At 47.9% G+C, this 21,754-nt stretch overlaps 1 pseudogene; it reads right to left on the reverse strand.

The window, feature by feature from the left end:
• Nucleotides 1-8,983: 8,983 nt before the first annotated feature.
• On the reverse strand, nt 8,984-9,769 carry LOC149393495 (secreted RxLR effector protein 161 pseudogene; annotated as a pseudogene).
• Between the last annotated feature and the right edge of the window lie 11,985 nt (nt 9,770-21,754).

Raw genomic sequence — 21,754 nt, forward strand, 5'->3', positions numbered from 1 at the left:
GGCCAGCCTCGGCCAATGGCCGGCCCAAATAGCCTCGGCCATTGGCCGGCCCAAGGGCCAGCCTCGGCCAATGGCCGGGCCAAGGCTGATTCTCGGCCAAGGGGTTGCCCATAACGCCCCTTGGTGGCGTATAGATACAGGGGCCGCTCCCCTAGTCCAGGTAATCCGGATTTGAGTACTGAAACGCTGTCGAACACGTACCTCGCTCGTTTCTCTCAAGTCTCCACCCCTAAACACTAAACCCTCTACAAACCACCTCAATCCTACTAATGTTGAGCGTCGGAGAGGTAAACAGAAGCAACCCCTCTGTTTCCCGTTTGTAGTTCACACCTTTTCTGCTTGCTTTTCCGGTGCCTAGACGAGACAGATACCACAGACAGCTAAGGGACGACTTGGGATACCAAGTCCGACACGCTCGAGTCGAGACGAGATCACTTGGTCCGGCCGTGGGTCTGACCGTCTGCGACTCCTAAATCGTTGTCCGAAAAACTGCGACAACATATTATTCTCCAAAATATTCTCCTAAATACTTTCCTTTAAATAAGGAGAAAATATAGGACAATATCTTATATTTTTCTCTCTCCTTTATTTAAACATCTAAAGAGAAAATATTGGTAAATACCAATATTATAAATTGTTGTCGCTGTTTTTCGGACAACTATTTAGGAGCCCAAAGTGGTTAGACCCAAGGCTAGACCAAGTGGTCTCACTTCGGCTCGAGCGTGTCGTGCTCGTTATCCCAAGCCGTCCCTTAGCTGTTGGTGGTGTTAATCTCGTCCGGGCACCTGAAAAGCAAGCAGAAAGAGGTGTGAACTACAAAGGGGAAACAGAGGGGGTGCCTCTGTTAACCTCTCCGACGCTCAACATTAGTAGGATTGAGGTTAATATAGAGGGTTTAAGTGTTTAGAGGCCGAGACTTGAGAGAAACGAGCGAGGTACGAGTTCGACAGCGTTTCAGTACTCAAGAATGGATTACCTGGGTCAAGGGAGGGACCCTTGTATTTATAGGCGGCCAAGAGGTGGTTTGAAGACGCATTGGCCGAGTGAGCATGCTTGAGTCGGCCATTTGACCCCTTCAATGGTTGGGTCGGCCAATGGCTGAGTGAACATGGTGGTGAGGTTCACTCGGCCATTGGCCGAGTTAAAAGCTTAGGCCGGCTGAGGTTCACTCAGCCATTGGCCGAGTGAACTGCTGGAAGGTTCACTCGGCCAATGGCCGAGTGAACTGCATGGGAAGCTGGAAGGTTCACTCGGCCATTGGCCGAGTGAACTGCTGGAAGGTTCACTCGGCCAATGGCCGAGTGAACTGCCTGGGCGGCTGGAAGGTTCACTCGGCCATTGGCCGAGTGAACTGCTGGAAGGTTCACTCGGCCAATGGCCGAGTGAACTGCCTGGGCGGCTGGAAGGTTCACTCGGCCAATGGCCGAGTGAACTGCCCAATGGCCGAGTGAGCCATTGGCTCGGCCAATGGCCGAGTGAGCCATTGACTCGACCAATGGCCGGGCAAGGCTTTTGACTTGGCCATTGGTTTGGGCCAGCCCCTGGTTGGGTCAGGGCTTCGTCGTTCAAGACCTCGCACCAGCCACGCGGGTCGAAGAGATGCCTTTGTCCTCGTCGGCCCTTGACGGGCCGACTACATTAGCCCCCCGAGTTTCCGGTCGAGCGTAGGTCGAGTGGAAACTCAAAATCTAGGCTTTTACGCGGATACAGGATGAACGCTCTCGGGTTTACGTCATGGGGAACGGCCTTTGCGCGCCGCGAGTGACGGCCTTTGTGCGTCACGAGGGACGGCTTTATTGCGTCGCAAGGGACGGCTTTATTGCGTCGCGAGGGACGACTTATGTGCACCGCAAGGGACGGCTTTTGTTCCGAGTTGATCGTGCGTGGCTCATTTTCTTGACCTACCAATAAAGGCGTGATCGATTTGCACGGCTTTACTGTGCGCGGCTTATTTTCTCGACCTACCAACGAAGGCGTGATCGATTGGCACGACTTTACTGTGCGCGGCTTATTTTCTCGACCTACCAATGAAGGCGTGATCGATTAGCACGACTTTATTGTGCGTGGCTTATTTTCTGGACCCACCAATGAAGGCGTGATCGATTAGCACGACTTTATTATGCGTGGCTTATTTTCTCGACCCACCAATGAAGGCGTGATCGATTAGCACGACTTTATTGTGCGTGGCTTATTTTCTCGACCCACCAACGAAGGCATGATCGATTAGCACGACTTTGTTGTGCGTGGCTTATTTTCTCAACCCACCAATGAAGGCGTGATCGATTAGCACGACTTTATTGTGCTTGGCTTATTTTCTCGACCCACCAACGAAGGCGTGATCGATTAGCACGACTTTATTATGCGTGGCTTATTTTCTCGACCCACCAATGAAGGCGTGATCGATTAGCACGACTTTACTGTGCGTGGCTTATTTTCTCGACCCACCAATGAAGGCGTGATCGATTAGCACTACTTTATTATGCGTGGCTTATTTTCTCGACCCACCAATGAAGGCGTGATCGATTAGCACGACTTTATTGTGCGTGGCTTATTTTCTCGACCCACCAATGAAGGTGTGATCGATTAGCACGACTTTATTATGCGTGGCTTATTTTCTCGACCCACCAATGAAGGCGAGATCGATTACCACGACTTTTTTGTGCGTGGCTTATTTTCTCGACCTACCAATGAAGGCGTGATCGATTAGCACGACTTTATTGTGCGTGGCTTATTTTCTCGACCCACCAATGAAGGCGTGATCGATTAGCACGACTTTATTGTGCGTGGCTTATTTTCTCGACCCACCAACGAAGGCGTGATCGATTAGCACGACTTTATTGTGCGTGGCTTATTTTCTCGACCCACCAACGAAGGCGTGATCGATTAGCACGACTTTATTGTGCGTGGCTTATTTTCTCGACCTATCAATGAAGGCGTGATCGATTAGCACGACTTGGGCCTCGGGGGGCCTTGGTGTCACGTTTGTGTGACCGGGTTTTCCGTGGATGCTGGCTAGACCAGATACGTCCGGTGGGCGCGAGCCTTTGAAACCCATTTGAAACTTGCTGCCTTTCGGATCACGAGCTGGGCGGCGAGCGCGGACTCGGGACTCAACTCGAGGACTCATGTACAGCCTGCACGAGGAGTTACGTGAAGAGTCGGCACGACGAGTATCAGTCGAGTCGTAGACTCGGGACTTAACTCGAGGACTCATGTAGAGCCTGCACGAGGAGTTACGTGAAGAGTCGGCACAAGGAGTATCAGTCGACTCGCGGACTCGGACTCGACTCGAGCAATGAACTCATCTCGAGGAGACATGTGGAGTCGGCACGAGGAGTATCAATCGACTCGTGGACTCGAACTCGACTCGAGGGACGTACTCATCTCGAGGAGTTACGTGGAGAGTCGGCACGAGGAGTATCCGTCAACCCGTGGACTCGGACTCAACTCGAGGACTCACGTAGAGCCCGCACGAGGGGTTACGTGAAAAGTCGGCGCGACGAGTATCGGTCGACTCGCGGACTCGGACTCGACTCGAGGAATGAACTCATCTCGAGGAGACATGTGGAGTCAGCACGAGGAGTATTAATCGACTCGTGGACTCGAACTCGACTCGAGGGACGTACTCATCTCGAGGAGTTACGTGGAGAGTCGACACGAGGAGTATCAGTCAACTCGTGGACTCGGACTCAACTCGAGGACTCATGTAGAGCCTGCACGAGGAGTTACGTGATAAGTCTTTCCTTGGGACCTCCGGCCTAACCATTGGCCCCTTGAGACTTTGTTATACTTTTGTTTTTGTTTTTGAGTTGTTTTTTTTTGTTGAGCGAGTGAGCTCTAGTTTCGTTGAGCATTGTTTCACATTAGGCCCCCGAGTTTCTCGTGTACTCGTAGAGGAGACTAGAAATTATAATGCAACAAGATAAAGACTTCGAGGTGAAATGTAATCTAATTACCATGTAGGAATAGTAAAAAATTACATCCCTAGACCATTGGCCTTATTGAAATTCGAGATTGTCTTAAAACTGGAAATAAAATGACATAATGAGAAACGGGAGCGGGCTTCCACTGCAATGCCAGCTTCTGCAGCTTGACCGAGCTAGAGGATGGTGCTCACCATCTTTTCCTTCCCTTTCCTGTCCACGCCTTGGATGTAGCACGTCCTCGCCATCGATTGGTCTCCCAACATGATGGCAATCCCCTTCTCAGTTGGGAACTTCATCATCACGTGATAGGTGGACGTTATGGCCTTCAGCCGGTTGAGAGTCGGGCGGCCGATGATGATGTTGTATGCCGAGGGCTGGTTCACAACTAGGAAGGATACGATGCGAGTGACCTCGAGCCCCTCTGGTGTTTCGAAGGTGACCGGGAGGTCGATGGTTCCCTCCGTCATGACCCTTTCCCCGGAGAAGCTGAAGAGTGGGGTCGAGACCGGGGTCGGTCCCATTCCGGATAGCTTCATTCTTTCCAGCGCCAATTTGAAGATTATGTCGGCAGAGCTTCCATTGTCGATTAGGATTCTTAGGACAAGGTTGTTTGCGACCGGTGCGGAGACGACTATCGCGTCATTGTGCGGGTGGAGCACACGCGCTGCCTCTTTGCCGGTGAGGAACATGGACTCGAACGGGGCTGGAGGAGGAGCCTCGTACGTGTGGTTGATGTAGTGCGCTATTTTCCCCTGGGAAACTTCGCGCACGTATTTCTTCCTTTGCGTGCTCGAGTCTCCGAACTCCGTGCCACCCATGATCGAGCCCACGATGTGCAATTGTGAGTTCCCCGGTCCTTGGTTCGCCATTTGGTCTGTGACATTCGCCGTCGCCGGACCCTTCCTTTCTTGCCGCGGGTGCTCTCTGTGCCCCGCGGCCGCCCCGACCGTTCTCAGGATATACTCTTTTAGTTTCCCGTCTTGAATCAGGGCCTCGATCTGACGCCTGAGATGATAACACTCTGACGTCAAATGCCCGTGATCCTGGTGGTACTCACAGAACTTGTTTCGATCCCTCTTCGCGGGATCCTTTGCGAGAGGAGCCGGACTTCCTAGCTTGTCACGGTGCAGAGCTAGGATCCGCTCTTGCGGGGTGTTCAGAGGGGTGTACGTCGATAACGCTCGGAAGCTATCAACGTGTGACGATCTTGGACCGGGGAGGGGGCGACCGTTAGGGGTCCGGCCTCCCTTGCTCCTCTTCCTCCGAGGGTCGGGACGATCTTCGTCCTGGTCGTCGCGGTGGCGACTACCTTGTCCCCCTGACTTCCGGCCGTCTCGGCCATCGAGATAGTCTTCGATTCCCATATACGCGCGGGCTCTCGTCATCAGCTCCGCCATGTCTCGCGGGACTTGCCCAACAATGGACTTGAGGAAGTCGCTCGTGCGAACTCCCTCGGTGATCGCCGTGATGGCGTCCTTGTCGTCGAACCCCTCGACTTTGTGAGACTCCTCGGTGAAGCGAGCGAGGTATTGTCTCAATGTTTCGTCTCTCCCTTGCCGAATGGAGAGGAGGTGGGTCTTCGACTTCTTTTGTGCTACAAGCGTGGCGAAGCGGGCGAGGAAAGCCTCTCGCAAGGCCCGGAAGGACGGGATGCTTCCAGGACTCAAACTCCGGAACCACTCAAAGCCCGACCCTGTGAGGGTCAGGCTGAAGGCTTGGCATAGGGTCGCATCCGGCTGCCCTTGTATTGTCATCCATGTCTCGTAATGTTGGATGTGGAAGTTTGGGTCAGTCCGTCCATCATAAGGAGGGATGGATGGCAACTTGAAGTTCCCCACGCAAGGCTGCGCGAGGATTTGAGCAGCGAAGGGAGAGTATGACTCCTCGATCCCCCCGTAGGGCCTTTGCCTCCCTGATTCCCTCATCTCGATGATTTGGTTTTGGAGGCTCTGAATCATTGTGACCATGTCAAGCCCGTTAGCAGGGCTGACCGTCGGGACCACAGGGGTCGCCGGTTGGCGCTCATTGGACGCTTGGTCCACGACGTTGGGCCGAGGCCGGCCAAGAGTCGCTGCGGGGAGCGCGTCCCTCCGAGAGTTGAGCCTTTGGCGGAGATCCTCCCCTAGGGAGTTTCTCTGCGCCGTCAAGCGCTCTCTAAGGTCCACGCTTGGTGCGTGGCGGGGCGAGGTCGCCCTTGGTCGGAGTGTCCGGCGAGCGCTTCGGCTATCGGCCCCATTGTCAACCAGAGTCGCTCTCTCCTCGGCAAGGGGCCGTGTCCGGCCACCTCTTGAAACCGAGGGGGCGAGTCCTCGGGACTGTGACCGTGCTTGTCGTCGCGCCGGGTGCAAAGGATCGGCCAACGCACCATCGGCCCTCTCGGGCCGTGTTTGAGCGAGGCTAGGAGTTGCCTCATTGGTCCTTGACTCCCCCACGTAGTCGGGGTCGGAGTCGTCTTGAGCGGATCGATCCTCGACGTCGTAGCCGAGGAGATTGGCGATGAGTGAGCCGTCAACGCCGGGACGGTCAAGGAGCTTCGCAAGCCACCGGGCCGTGTCCTCTCGGAGTTCGGCCTCGGGGTCATTCACCAGGTCTTGGGGCTGGCTCTCGCTATCGCGAGGTTGCCCTTCAAGACGGTTTGCGAGGTGTCGGAGACCGTACCTCGAGCTCATCGCTCGTGTACCCACGGAGGTGGTGGGTAGGTGACTCATCTCTCGAGAGTCGTAAGAGTGGTGAAAGTGTGGAATGGACGGGAGAGCGTGCTAAGGTTGGTGGTCCCCTCCTTCTAGCGCCAAAATGTTGTCGCTGTTTTTCGGACAACTATTTAGGAGCCCAAAGTGGTTAGACCCAAGGCCAGACCAAGTGGTCTCACTTCGGCTCGAGCGTGTCGGGCTCGGTATCCCAAGCCGTCCCTTAGATGTTGGTGGTGTTAATCTCGTCCGGACACCTGAAAAGCAAGCAGAAAGAGGTGTGAACTACAAAGGGGAAACAGAGGGGGTGCCTTTGTTAACCTCTCCGACGCTCAACATTAGTAGGATTGAGGTGGATATAGAGGGTTTAAGTGTTTAGAGGCCGAGACTTGAGAGAAACGAGCGAGGAACGAGTTCGACAGCGTTTTAGTACTCAAGAATGGATTACCTGGAACAAGGGAGGGACCCTTGTATTTATAGGCGACCAAGAGGTGGTTTGAAGACCCATTGGCCGAGTGAGCATGCTTGAGTCGGCCATTTGACCCCTTCAATGGTTGGGTCGGCCAATGGCCGAGTGAACATGGTGGTGAGGTTCACTCGGCCATTGGCCGAGTGAAAAGCTTGGGCCGGCTGAGGTTCACTTGGCCATTGGCCGAGTGAACTGCTGGAAGGTTCACTCGGCCAATGGCCGAGTGAACTGCATGGGCAGCTGGAAGGTTCACTCGGCCATTGGCCGAGTGAACTGCTGGAAGGTTCACTCGGCCAATGGCCGAGTGAACTGCCTGGGCGGCTGGAAGGTTCACTCGGCCATTGGCCGAGTGAACTGCTGGAGGTTTCACTCGGCCAATGGCCGAGTGAACTGCCCAATGGCCGAGTGAGCCATTGGCTCGGCCAATGGCCGAGTGAGCCATTGACTCGACCAATGGCCGGGCAAGGCTTTTGACTTGGCCATTGGTTTGAGCCGGCCCCTGGTTGGGTCAGGGTTTCGTCGTTCAAGACCTCGCACCAGCCACGCGGGTCGAAGAGATGCCTTTGTCCTCGTCGGCCCTAGACGGGCCGACAACAGAAATTTCGAATTTTAGGCACACGGCCAAGGGGGGATTTGCGCAAACCCTAGTGCCAAAATTTCTCAAATCCGATTTTCATATTTTGTGCAAGGCCCAATTGCTTAAAACCCAATTATTTATTTATTTACTGGGTCCAACAATAAACAAATAATTAATAATTGTTTAATTACTTGATCAAACAATAAATAAACAATTCTACCATAAATATTTATTTAATTCTGCGAATACCCGTTTTCCAGAATTAATGTTGTCAATCACAATTACAGCAAGTGAGATTAATAATGATAAACATTATTATACGAAAGTTCTTATCCGCCTTTATCGGAGCCGAATCGGGGACTATGAACCTAGTAATAGAAGTTAACAAATCCGATGAAAAAGACGAAATAGTCCTTTCTCTTTAGTCCATCGATTCGTCTAATCTTGGTCAAATACTCCACCTTGTAAGCCAAGACTGAACTCTCCTTTATACTAGAATTATATTTACTCATCGTGACGAGTGTCCACTGATATAGTCAGTTCGTGATCAAGATCCTCCAGGTTCAACCCGTGTCAAGAGAAGTCAATTTTTTCCGTTATACTTCTCTTGATACATATCAGCCCTAAGCATTGTTGCTTCCCCAGCGAAAGATTCTTTCGAACGTTACTTACTTCGAAAGTGCGCGCAATCTATCGGTTCTGGAATCAACCCTTAGGTGAGAGAACATTAACCTTCTTTCAGGAAGGCTGGATTCCGTATCTGTAAATTATTTCCCACTCGAATTATGCTCTAAGAAAACTCCCAAGACATAAGCTGTGATTAGCATGAATAGCCTTTTAGCGAATGAGTCAAAGAGCTCAGTAACATAACCCAGTGTCCATGATCACGTCAGGATTTAGATCATGTCTCACTGTGACCATCATAGTGGCCTCGGTTAGTGTGTCGTAACGGTCCTTAAACGACACATCTACACCAAGACCTGTCCGGGTCGTACACTTACCGCAAGTGTAGAATGCTCCCACATAGTGATCAGCCTTCACCCATGTGTTCCACATATATGACTTTAGATATAGTTTTCCAGGCGTATATAAGTCATCGACCATGTTTTAGCACACCGCCCGAACTCAGGTGTCCAGCACGTGACTCAGTTAGATACGGAGGCTATGGAATAATGAATGTTTAATAAATCTCATTAAATAAGAAATAACGCTTTCAATTCAAATAGATAATAAATGTCAAACTTTATTTTATTAATAATTTCAACGAGAATTTACATAAGTATCTTCTCGTGGGCAAGAATTCCTAACAATCTCCCACTTTGACCTAGAGAAGATGTGACATGTATCTAAGGCCCATTCCTCCCACATGTTTCATGAACACATGTTCAGATAGTCCCTTTGTCATTGAATCCGTAGTGTTGTCTAACATCGAGATCTTCATGACTGCCACGTCTCCTCTTCGAACTATTTCTCTTATAAGGTGGTATTTTCGTTCTATATGCTTTCCTCTCTTATGGCTGCGAGGTTCCTTTGAGTTTGCGATGTCTCCAGTGTTATCACAGTGGAGTTGCACAGGCTCGTTCATTTTAGGAACTACCTCCAGTTCGGCTAAGAAATTCTTAAGCCAAACAGCCTCTTTGGCTGCCTCGGAAGCTGCAATATATTCAGCTTCCATAGTAGAGTCTGCGATACTAGATTGCTTAATGCTTCTCCAGACAATCGCTCCTCCATTGAGAGTGAACACTGATCCAGACGTAGACTTCAACATGTCACGGTCTGCCTGAAAATCAGAGTCAGTGTATCCTTGTATCACCAAGTCATTACTTGTGTATACAAGCATCATGTCGCTAGTTCTCTTAAGATATTTTAGGATATGCTTAACAGCTATCCAATGTTCTTGACCAGGGTTTGACTGGTATCTACTAACAACTCCCACTGCATAGCATATGTCGGGTCTAGTACACAACATGGCATACATCAGACTCCCAAGTGCTGAGGCATATGGAACTCGACTCATATCCTCCACTTCTTGCGGTGTCTTAGGCCACTGCTCTTTCGACAAGAACTTTCCTGAACGAATTGGCAATAATACCCCATGGGCATTTTGCATCGAGAAGCGAGAAAGTACCTTATCTATATAAGTACCTTGAGACAGAGCTAGTAGTTTGTTCTTCCTATCACGAATGATTTGGATTCCTAGAACAAAAGCAGCATTCCCCAAATCCTTCATTTGGAATTGCTTTGCCAGCCACTCCTTTATGTCAGACATTACTTTAATATCGCTTCCTATAAGGAGGATATCGTCTACTTAAAGGATTAAGAAAACAACTACTTTCTTCGAGTACTTGTAAACACAAGGCTCAGAAAGGTTTTGTTCGAAACCATAGGTCTTGATCACCTCATCAAACCTTTGGTTCCAGGATCTAGACGCTTGCTTGAGTCCATAAATGGACTTCAATAATTTGCAAACCTTGTGCTCTTGACCCTTTTCTATGAATCCGTCTGGTTGAGCCATATAGATTTCTTCTTCCAGATAGCCATTCAAGAATGCCATCTTTACGTCCATTTGCCAAATCTCATAATCGTAATGAGCGGCAATGGCCAGAAGAATTCTGATGGATTTAAACATGGCTACAGGAGAGAAGGTTTCGTCGTAGTCGATTCCTTCTCTTTGGGTAAAACCCTTAGCCACAAGTCTAGCCTTAAATGTTTCGACTTGTCCATCAGCTCCTTTCTTCCTCTTATAGATCCACTTGCACCCAATCGGTCTAATTTGTTCGGGTGCATCTACAAGAGTCCAGACTGAGTTCGAGTGCATAGACTCTATCTCTAGATTCATGGCTTGTAGCCAATTTTCTTTGTCCAAGTCGACCATGGCGTCTTTAAATGACACAGGGTCGTCGTCGTTCGCATCCAAGGCAACGGCGTTTGCTTCAAAACCAAGATATCGGTCGGGCTCTCTAGAGACCCTCCCACTACGACGATGCAGTGTAGCATTTGGACCAACATTTGTGTTTTCTTCTTCATCTCCCACTCTCACAACAATTGTAGGTGGAGATGGATCCCCTTGGACGTTAGTCTTCGGAGTTGGTCTAACAGTTTCCTCGAGTATAATAGTACTTCGAGGCTTATGATTTTTAACATAATCATCTTCAAGAAAAGTAGCATGAGCTGAAACGAATGTTTTCCTATCAATAGGATCATAAAATATACCTCCTTTTGTCCCTTCTGGATAACCAACAAAGAAACAAACGTTTGTTCTTGGTTCCAGCTTGCTCGATTTCTTTTTCAAGACATGAGCGGGACAACCCCAAATATGGAAGTGACGCAAACCTTCAGGTGCTCCATTCCATAGTACTGTGGGTGTTTTGGATACAGATTTTGAAGGAACTTGATTTAAGATATACATGGCATTCTTTAATGCATAACCCCAGAAAGATGTTGAAAGTGAAGAGTAGCTAATCATGGATCTTACCATGTCTAATAAAGTTCTATTTCTCCTTTCAACAACCCTATTTTGTTGAGGGTTACCAGGAGCCGATAATTGCGACTCAATCCCATGCTCAAGCAAGTAATCGGTGAACTCATTGTCTAAGAACTCGCCTCCCCGATCCGATCGAAAGGTCTTAATAGTCTTACCCAATTGGTTTTCAACACAAGCACGAAATTCTTTGAACTTACTAAAAGTTTCAGATTTTCGTTGCATTAGGTAAATGAAACCATATCCAGAATAGTCGTCAGTAAATGTGACGAAGTATTCATAACCGCCTCTCGCAGCTTCACTCATTGGTCCACAGATGTCAGAGTGAACAAGTTGCAGAGGTTTGGTGGCTCTTAATCCTTTTCCAGCAAAAGATCGCTTGGTCATTTTTCCTTCAATACAAGATTCACAAACAGGCAGAGTTCCCACTTGAAGGTGTTTCAATGGCCCTAGCCTTGAAAGCCTCTCTAGCCTCTTTATATTTATATGACCAAGTCTTAAGTGCCATAAATAGGTTTGTTCATCACTAGACAGTTTAATTTTCTTATTAGATGTGGGTTTAGCTACTTTAAACATTTCAGCATTAAATGAACATTTATTTTCAGGAGTTAATACATATAAACCATTATATAATAAGGCATCACATATTAATCTTCCATCTAAAGAAACACTCATAGTTTTATCATTCACAGATAAAGAAAATTTTTGTTTAAGTAATTCAGAAACTGAAATTAGGTTTCTACAGAACCCAGGAATAAAATAAACTGAATCTAATATCAAATATTTATTTCCAAATCGGAGTCGAACTATTCCTAAAGCTTTAGCTGTGACGGACTCTCCGTTCCCCACTCTAAGCTGTAATTCGTCTCCCCTCAGTTCCTCCCACGAGTCAAACACCTGTAAGGTTGTACAAACATGATTAGTTGTCCCCAAATGAATTATCCAGGACGAGAGAGAATCTCCAGCATATAATGCTTCTAATACATGTAAGTGAGTGAACGGTACATTACCTTCACACGACTCAGGACTGATGTCATCATCATTAGGAATCACTATAAGTGATGGCCTTTCCATTACGAGAACATTCTCTAATGGTAAATCTTATGGTGAAAGTGATGGCCTCATGAGCTCGGCCTCCAGCTCCATGGCCGACCTCCGGCCTGATGAGCTCCGCCTCCAACTCCATGGCCGACCTCCGGCCTCATGAGCTCGGCCTCCAGCTCTATGGCCGACGTCCGGCCTCATGAGCTCGCCCTCCAGCTCTATGGCCGACTTCTGGCCTCATGAGCTCGGCCTCCAGCTCCATGGCCGACCTCCAGCCTCATCAGCTCGGCCTCCAGCTCCATGGCCGACCTCCGGCCTCATGAGCTCGGCCTCCAACTCCATGGCCGACCTCCGGCCTCATGAGCTCGGCCTCCAGCTCCATGGCCGACCTCCGGCCTCATGAGCTCGGCCTCCAGCTCCATGGCCGACCTCCGGCCTCATGAGCTCAGCCTCTGGCTCCATGGCCGTCCTCCGGCCTCATGAGCTCGGCCTCCAGCTCCATGGCCGACCTCCGGCCTCATGAGCTCGACCTTGGCTATCGTCGGCCATCGGCCATCCTCGGCCAATGGCCGAGCCTGGCTATCCTCGGCCAATGGCCGAGCCTGGCTATCCTCGGCGATTGGCCGACCCTAGAGCCAGCCTCGGCCAAAAGGCCGGCTCAAATAGCCTCGGCCAATGGCCGGCCCTAGAGCCAGCCTCGGCCAATGGCCGGTTCAAATAGCCTCGGCCATTGGCCGGCCCTAGGGCCAGCCTTGGCCAATGGCCGGCTCAAATAGCCTCGGCCAATCTCTCCCGGCGCACGGCCACCTCAGAGCCGGCCCTCGTCGCCGTGGCCGCCTCAGAGGCATCCCTGGCCTCCATGGTCGGGTCAGAGGCGTCCATGGCCTCCATGGCAGGGTCAGAGGTATCCCTGGCTTCCATGGCCAGGTCAGAGGCGTCCATGGCTGGGTCAGAGGCGTCCATGACCTCCATGGCCGGGTCAGAGGCGTCCATGGCCGGGTCAGAGGCGTCCATGGCCGGGTCAGAGGCGTCCATGGCCGGGTCACAGAGGCGTCCATGGCCTCCATGGCCGGGTAAGAGGCGCCCATGGCCTCCATGGCCGGGTCAGAGGCGTCCATGGCCTCCATGGCCAGGTCAGAGGCATCCCTGCCCTCCATGGCCGCCTCAGAGCCGGCCCTCGGCCAAGGGGATGCCCAAAATGCCCCTTGGTCGCCTATAAATGACGGGGGATCTCCCCTGGTCCAGGCAATCCATTTTTGTCCCGAAACGCTGTCGAACTCATACTTCACTCGTTTCGCTTATCTTTGGCCTATCACCCTCTAAAACCTCTATACTCCACCTAAATCCCACTAATGTTGAGCGTCGGAGAGGTAAACAGAGGCACCCCCTCTGTTTCCCCTTGGTAGTTCACGTGTTCTCTCTTCCTTTTCAAGCGCTTGGACGAACTCAAGGGACATTCACAGCTAAGGGAAGACTCGGGACACCGAGTCCGACACGCTCGAGCCCGAACGCTACCACTTGGTCCGGCCTTGTGTCGAACTGTTTGGGGCTCCTAAATCGTTGTCCGAAAAACAACGACAACAACTAGGTCTTCTTAAGTACCTCTCAGCTTAGCCTCTTATCGGCTTGGTGACTAAGCTCTCCGATCCGTTCAACTCATTCATTAATTAACTATCCTAATCCAATTAGACAATTTTAATGAATGAAAGCCCATGACAACCATAAACATACGATACACGATCTAAGTTATAGCATATAAGCATGGCAAAACAATTAAATAAACAAGCATAGCAAGCATGGTTTGATTTGTGTTGATCGTATCTTAATTGACTCTTTCAAAAAAATCAAGATGAGCCCAATCATATTGACCCATGGATTCAATTAGGCCCATTCTTATGTCCTTTAGAAAAATAAATCAATATCAAATTATTTAATTTTTCTAAGTTTTTTATCGAAAAAATTAATTAAGTAAGGGCCCATTTCAATGTCCCATTTAAAATAAATCGATATCATAATCATTTATTTTGTAATGTTTTAAATAAAAATCATTAGGGCTCAGCCCATACAATTTTAAAAAGTTAATTTTTTTCGGTAAATTTTTTTTTAATGAGTGGGCCCGTGGGCCCACTAGGGTTTCCGGGCTGAGGCCCGGACGAATCCTCTAATCTTGACCTAGGTCAAGATTAGACTTGAGGCTGCACCAGAACGCCGCCGCCATGAGGGCGCGGCCCGGCACGAAGAGGACGGCCGAGACTTGTCACAAAATTTTGTGACAAGTTTTCTTGTGGCGTAGTCGTTGAGGCTTTCTTCGTCCGTCACGCTTCTACGTTGTGTGTCCGTCTCATCTCTCGCCGATCGTCGTGATCAAGAATGTCGCTCATCGGATTACAACAACAATAATAATAATAAAAGATTTACAAAAAATCCTATACCCTTTGAATTTCGGGTGTACAAAAAATTTAGAAAAGCGATTATAAAAAATTCTACGATCAACCACAAATCACAATTCACATAATCATATATTGAATTGCATGAACTTCATATTAAAATATAAATTCATTCAAACCATATTAAAAATGATTATATGACAAGATCTAGATTTACGTTAATTAAAAATTATAAGAGAGCATATAAGTCAAGCAACCGAAACAAGAGTAAACAAGTACTTACATTGATTTTCGGTTCACGAACTGAAAGCTTTCACAATCCGTCTTCGTCTTGAACGTACAAGCCTCCACACGATCAAATAAGGGACTCTACTTCAAGGACTCGATGTGATGACACCTTAGTCTTCCGAAACGTAATCTCCGAGACGAATAAGAAAGATGAGTGGGCACAATCTTTATCTCACTAGATCACGAAACTAGGTGTTTCGAGATCTCTCTTATTTTACTAAGAATAGAAACGAATTTCCGAGGGGAAGAGAAGCAGAAGTGCACGGCCAAGGGAGGGCTAGGTTGTACGAAATTTCTCTCAAAAATTGCTTAAAAAAATTGCTTATTTTTGCCTTCTCATGAACCCTTATTTATAGTAGTAAAAGGAGATATTCATGGAATCTTCCAGAATATTTTATTTCCTTTTGTGTTCACACTAAAGGATTTAATCTACGCCCTTGGATCTCAACAATTGAATCCTACTTTTTCTCTAATCCATCAGATCAATATCTATGGGATATTATTCTTTTATTTAAATAGAGAATAATTTATTTAGTGACATAATAAAGGAGAATATATTATTCTCCTAAATACTTTCCTTTAAATAAGGAGAAAATATAGGACGATATCTTATATTTTTCTCTCTCCTTTATTTAAACAACTAAAGAGAAAATATTGGTAAATACCAATATTATAAATTTCGAATTTTAGGCACACAGCCAAGGGGGGATTTGCGCAAACCCTAGTGCCAAAAATTCCCAAATCCGATTTTAATATTTTGTGCAAGGCCCATGTTGTCGCAGTTTTTCGGACAACGATTTAGGAGTCGCAGACGGTCAGACCCAAAGCCGGACCAAATGGTCTCGTCTCGACTCGAGCGTGTCGGACTTGGTGTCCCAAGTCGTCCCTTAGCTGTCTGTGGTATCTGTCTTGCCCAGGCACCTGAAAAGCAAGCAGAGAAGGTGTGAACTACAAAGGGGAAACAGAGGGGTTGCCTCTGTTTACCTCTCCGACGCTCAACATTAGTAGGATTGAGGTGGTTTGTAGAGGGTTTAGTGTTTAGGGGTCGAGACTTGAGAGAAACGAGCGAGGTACGAGTTCGACAGCGTTTCAGTACTCAAATTCGGATTACCTGGACCAGGGGAGGGACCCCGGTATTTATAGGCGACCAAGGGACGTTTTGAGGGTCCCTTGGCCGAGTGAGGTTGAGTCGGCCATTGGCCGAAGGAGTCTCGGCCGAGCGATGGCCGAGTGAGATGCTGGCCGCCGAGGGAGATTCACTCGGCCAATGGCCGAGTGAAGGAATGGACGCCGGGTGAGCTTCATTCGGCCATCGGCCGAACAAAAAGTCTGGGCCGGGAGAGGACTCACTCGGCGGTTGGCCGAGCGAGCTGTTGGGCCGGCAGGAGTCCTCACTCGGCCTTCGGCCGAACGAACATGCTGGGCCGCTTGGGGCCTCACTCGGCCATTGGCCGAACGAGCATGGTGGGCCGGCTGGAGGCTTCACTCGGCCCTTGGCCGAGCGAACACGTTGGGACGTCTGGGCTTCATTCGGCCATTGGCTGAGTGAACATATGGAGGAGTTCACTCGGCCATTGGCCGAGTGATGGGCCTGGGCCGATAGAAGGCTCACTCGGCCATTGGCCGAGTGAGTTGATGGGCCGGCCGAGTGTGGGCTGGAAGCTAGGGTTTCACTCGGCCATTGACCGAGTGAGCTTGCTCGGCCGCCCGAAACGTCGATCGAGCCGTCGGACCTCGTCGGGCCGATAATATTAGCCCCCGGAGTTTGGCACCGGGCGCAGCCCGTGTGGTAAACTCAATCAGCTCCGTCTTCAGCCGTCTCGTCGAATTGTCTTGTCAATAATTGGTAAGCTCGCTTACTTTAGGTATTATTTTAATATTTTTGCTGACGTGTTCATCGTTATTCGCGCCCATGAGGTCCCCAAATCACACGTCGGCCAATGGGCCCCCCAAGGATTTCGTCTCGTTCTTTCTTGACGATCCTCACGAGACATTGGATGACTTTTTAGATCGATTTTCCCCGCCTCCGGCCGATCATCAATCTCTCCCCACTCTAGGTTTGGTTTTTCTAGATCGAGCGACGATGAATCTGGACGGCCAGGACTTTCCCACGGTGGACGCTTGGTTGGCGGGCGAGGGAGAGTGATACAGGGCAAACTGGGCTATAGTTTCAAGAATGTTGAGATCACCGAAATGAACAAAAGAGTAGTGTTTTCTGAGTGGAATCGACCTAGTAAACAAGACCCACAATGTGGGGTCTCGGGATTTAAGCCGAATTCTGACGTTGAGGCTTTCAAAATGACGTTTTGTGTTCTTCTCGATTAATTTAATTATAGCTTTTATTATTGTGTTTAAGTAGATTTAATTTATGCATTAATATTCAGTTTTGGATTATGAAAAGTCTCTTGATGAATCTATAAATCATGAGCACCTATTTTGTAATGGATAGATTATGAATCAACATTTCTGAAAACACTTTTGTGAGAAAATACTCTCTAATTTCTTAGGTTCTAAATCGTTGAACTTATCAAGGCAAATAACTTTGTGGCGTTCTTCGAGTTCTAGACTTATCAATAGTTTCATTCCATAGACTATTGTGGCGTCTTTCATTCCCCCCTCAATCTTATCAATAGTTCAAATTACAAACTATTGTGGCGATTATCACTCCACCCAAAACACCAAACCGACACTTCCTTTTAACCTATCCAAAAACCACCAAAAATTCCCTACAACAACAAAACCGCAAACCTTCATCCAAATTGAAGCAAAGACTTATTGAGGCAACCCACGTAGTTCCGCAACGATTTGAGCTTCGTTCATCGCAAAGGCAGCGAGGTTCACATCATTTGGTATCAGAGCCGAAGACGATCGTGAATCATGCAACTTTTTGCTGGGTTCGTTGAAGACTACCCCATGTCATACGTGTTCAATGACGACGTTGAAGATGAAGAACATTTTTTTGAGCCATTGGGTGATCCAATATACGACGAGGAACTCAATGACGAGGAATTCAACGACGAATCGATTTTCCAAAAATATAACATCAAAGAGCCAATATTTGACTATCCGATCTTCGAAGAGCTAATCTTTGACAAAGACGAGGAAGACACGAAGATATCTCTTTCTCCAATTATCAATCAATCCGATGGAGGTGATACAATTTTCGTTGACGTGTCTTATTTATTTGAGGTTGAATTGAGTATTTTGGAGTTCATCAAGATTGTCATTCTTCATTCGCACCACCTAAGAATGCATCGAATTCGAGGACGAATTCTGTCAAACACGGGGAGAATGATACAGGGCAAACTGGGCTATAGTTTCAAGAATGTTGAGATCACCGAAATGAACAAAAGAGTAGTGTTTTCTGAGTGGAATCGACCTAGTAAACAAGACCCACAATGTGGGGTCTCGGGATTTAAGCCGAATTCTGACGTTGAGGCTTTCAAAATGACGTTTTGTGTTCTTCTCGATTAATTTAATTATAGCTTTTATTATTGTGTTTAAGTAGATTTAATTTATGCATTAATATTCAGTTTTGGATTATGAAAAGTCTCTTGATGAATCTATAAATCATGAGCACCTATTTTGTAATGGATAGATTATGAATCAACATTTCTGAAAACACTTTTGTGAGAAAATACTCTCTAATTTCTTAGGTTCTAAATCGTTGAACTTATCAAGGCAAATAACTTTGTGGCGTTCTTCGAGTTCTAGACTTATCAATAGTTTCATTCCATAGACTATTGTGGCGTCTTTCATTCCCCCCTCAATCTTATCAATAGTTCAAATTACAAACTATTGTGGCGATTATCACGCCACCCAAAACACCAAACCGACACTTCCTTTTAACCTATCCAAAAACCACCAAAAATTCCCCACAACAACAAAACCGCAAACCTTCATCCAAATTGAAGCAAAGACTTATTGAGGCAACCCACGTAGTTCCGCAACGATTTGAGCTTCGTTCATCGCAAAGGCAGCGAGGTTCACATCATTTGGTATCAGAGCCGAAGACGATCGTGAATCATGCAACTTTTTGCTGGGTTCGTTGAAGACTACCCCATGTCATACGTGTTCAATGACGACGTTGAAGATGAAGAACATTTTTTTGAGCCATTGGGTGATCCAATATACGACGAGGAACTCAATGACGAGGAATTCAACGACGAATCGATTTTCCAAAAATATAACATCAAAGAGCCAATATTTGACTATCCGATCTTCGAAGAGCTAATCTTTGACAAAGACGAGGAAGACACGAAGATATCTCTTTCTCCAATTATCAATCAATCCGATGGAGGTGATACAATTTTCGTTGACGTGTCTTATTTATTTGAGGTTGAATTGAGTATTTTGGAGTTCATCAAGATTGTCATTCTTCATTCGCACCACCTAAGAATGCATCGAATTCGAGGACAAATTCTGTCAAACACGGGGAGAATGATACAGGGCAAACTGGGCTATAGTTTCAAGAATGTTGAGATCACCGAAATGAACAAAAGAGTAGTGTTTTCTGAGTGGAATCGACCTAGTAAACAAGACCCACAGCGTGTACAAAAAATCTAGAAAAGCGATTATAAAAAATTCTACGATCAACCACAAATCACAATTCACATAATCATATATTGAATTGCATGAACTTCATATTAAAATATAAATTCATTCAAACCATATTAAAAATGATTATATGACAAGATCTAGATTTACGTTAATTAAAAATTATAAGAGAGCATATAAGTCAAGCAACCGAAACAAGAGTAAACAAGTACTTACATTGATTTTCGGTTCACGAGTTGAAAGCTTTCACAATCCGTCTTCGTCTTGAACGTACAAGCCTCCACACGATCAAATAAGGGACTCTACTTCAAGGACTCGATGTGATGACACCTTAGTCTTCCGAAACGTAATCTCCGAGACGAATAAGAAAGATGAGTGGGCACAGTCTTTATCTCACTAGATCACGAAACTAGGTGTTTCGAGATCTCTCTTATTTTACTAAGAATGGAAACGAATTTCTGAGGGGAAGAGAAGCAGAAGTGCACGGCCAAGGGAGGGCTAGGTTGTACGAAATTTCTCTCAAAAATTGCTTAAAAAAATTGCTTATTTTTTCCTTCTCATGAACCCTTATTTATAGTAGTAAAAGGAGATATTCATGGAATCTTCCAGAATATTTTATTTCCTTTTGTGTTCACACTAAAGGATTTAATCTACGCCCTTGGATCTCAACAATTGAATCCTACTTTTTCTCTCATCCATCAGATCAATATCTATGGGATATTATTCTTTTATTTAAATAGAGAATAATGTATTTAGTGAGATAATAAAGGAGAATATATTATTCTCCTAAATACTTTCCTTTAAATAAGGAGAAAATATAGGACGACATCTTATATTTTTCTCTCTCCTTTATTTAAACAACTAAAGAGAAAATATTGGTAAATACCAATATTATAAATTTCGAATTTTAGGCACACAGCCAAGGGGGGATTTGCGCAAACCCTAGTGCCAAAAATTCCCAAATCCGATTTTCATATTTTGTGCAAGGCCCATGTTGTCGCAGTTTTTCGGACAACGATTTAGGAGTCGCAGACGGTCAGACCCAAGGCCGGACCAAATGGTCTCGTCTCGACTCGAGCGTGTCGGACTTGGTGTCCCAAGTCGTCCCTTAGCTGTCTGTGGTATATGTCTCGCCCAGGCACCTGAAAAGCAAGCAGAGAAGGTGTGAACTACAAAGGGGAAACAGAGGGGTTGCCTCTGTTTACCTCTCCGACGCTCAACATTAGTAGGATTGAGGTGGTTTGTAGAGGGTTTAGTGTTTAGGGGTCGAGACTTGAGAGAAACGAGCGAGGTACGAGTTCGACAGCGTTTCAGTACTCAAATTCGGATTACCTGGACCAGGGGAGGGACCCCGGTATTTATAGGCGACCAAGGGACGTTTTGAGGGTCCCTTGGCCGAGTGAGGTTGAGTCGGCCATTGGCCGAAGGAGGCTCGGCCGGGCGATGGCCGAGTGAGATGCTGGCCGCCGAGGGAGATTCACTCGGCCAATGGCCGAGTGAAGGAATGGACGCCGGGTGAGCTTCATTCGGCCATCGGCCGAACGAAAAGTCTGGCCGGGAGAGGACTCACTCGGCGGTTGGCCGAGCGAGCTGTTGGGCCGGCAGGAGTCCTCACTCGGCCTTCGACCGAACGAACATGCTGGGCCGCTTGGGGCCTCACTCGGCCATTGGCCGAGCGAGCATGGTGGGCCGGTTGGAGGCTTCACTCGGCCCTTGGCCGAGCGAACACGTTGGGACGTCTGGGCTTATTCGGCCATTGGTTGAGTGAACATATGGAGGAGTTCACTCGGCCATTGGCCGAGTGATGGGCCTGGGCCGATAGAAGGCTCACTTGGCCATTGGCCGAGTGAGTTGATGGGCCGGCCGAGTGTGGGCTGGAAGCTAGGGTTTCACTCGGCCATTGGCCGAGTGAGCTTGCTCGGCCGCCCGAAACGTCGATCGAGCCGTCGGACCTCGTCGGGCCGATAACATTAGCCCCCGGAGTTTGGCACCGGGCGCAGCCCGTGTGGTAAACTCAATCAGCTCCGTCTTCAGCCGTCTCGTCGAATCGTCTTGTCAATAATTGGTAAGCTCGCTTACTTTAGGTATTATTTTAATATTTTTGCTGACGTGTTCATCGTTATTCGCGCCCATGGGGTCCCCAAATCACACGTCGGCCAATGGGCCCCCCGAGGATTTCGTCTCGTTCTTTCTTGACGATCCTCACGAGACATTGGATGACTTTTTAGATCGATTTTCCCCGCCTCCGGCCGATCATCAATCTCTCCCCACTCTAGGTTTGGTTTTTCTAGATCGAGCGACGATGAATCTGGACGGCCAGGACTTTCCCACGGTGGAC

The sequence above is a fragment of the Urtica dioica genome, chromosome 6 (genome assembly GCF_054948205.1).
Source record: "Urtica dioica subsp. dioica isolate 48M chromosome 6, U.dioica_male_clone48M_v1_H2, whole genome shotgun sequence".
NCBI lineage: Eukaryota > Viridiplantae > Streptophyta > Magnoliopsida > Rosales > Urticaceae > Urtica > Urtica dioica.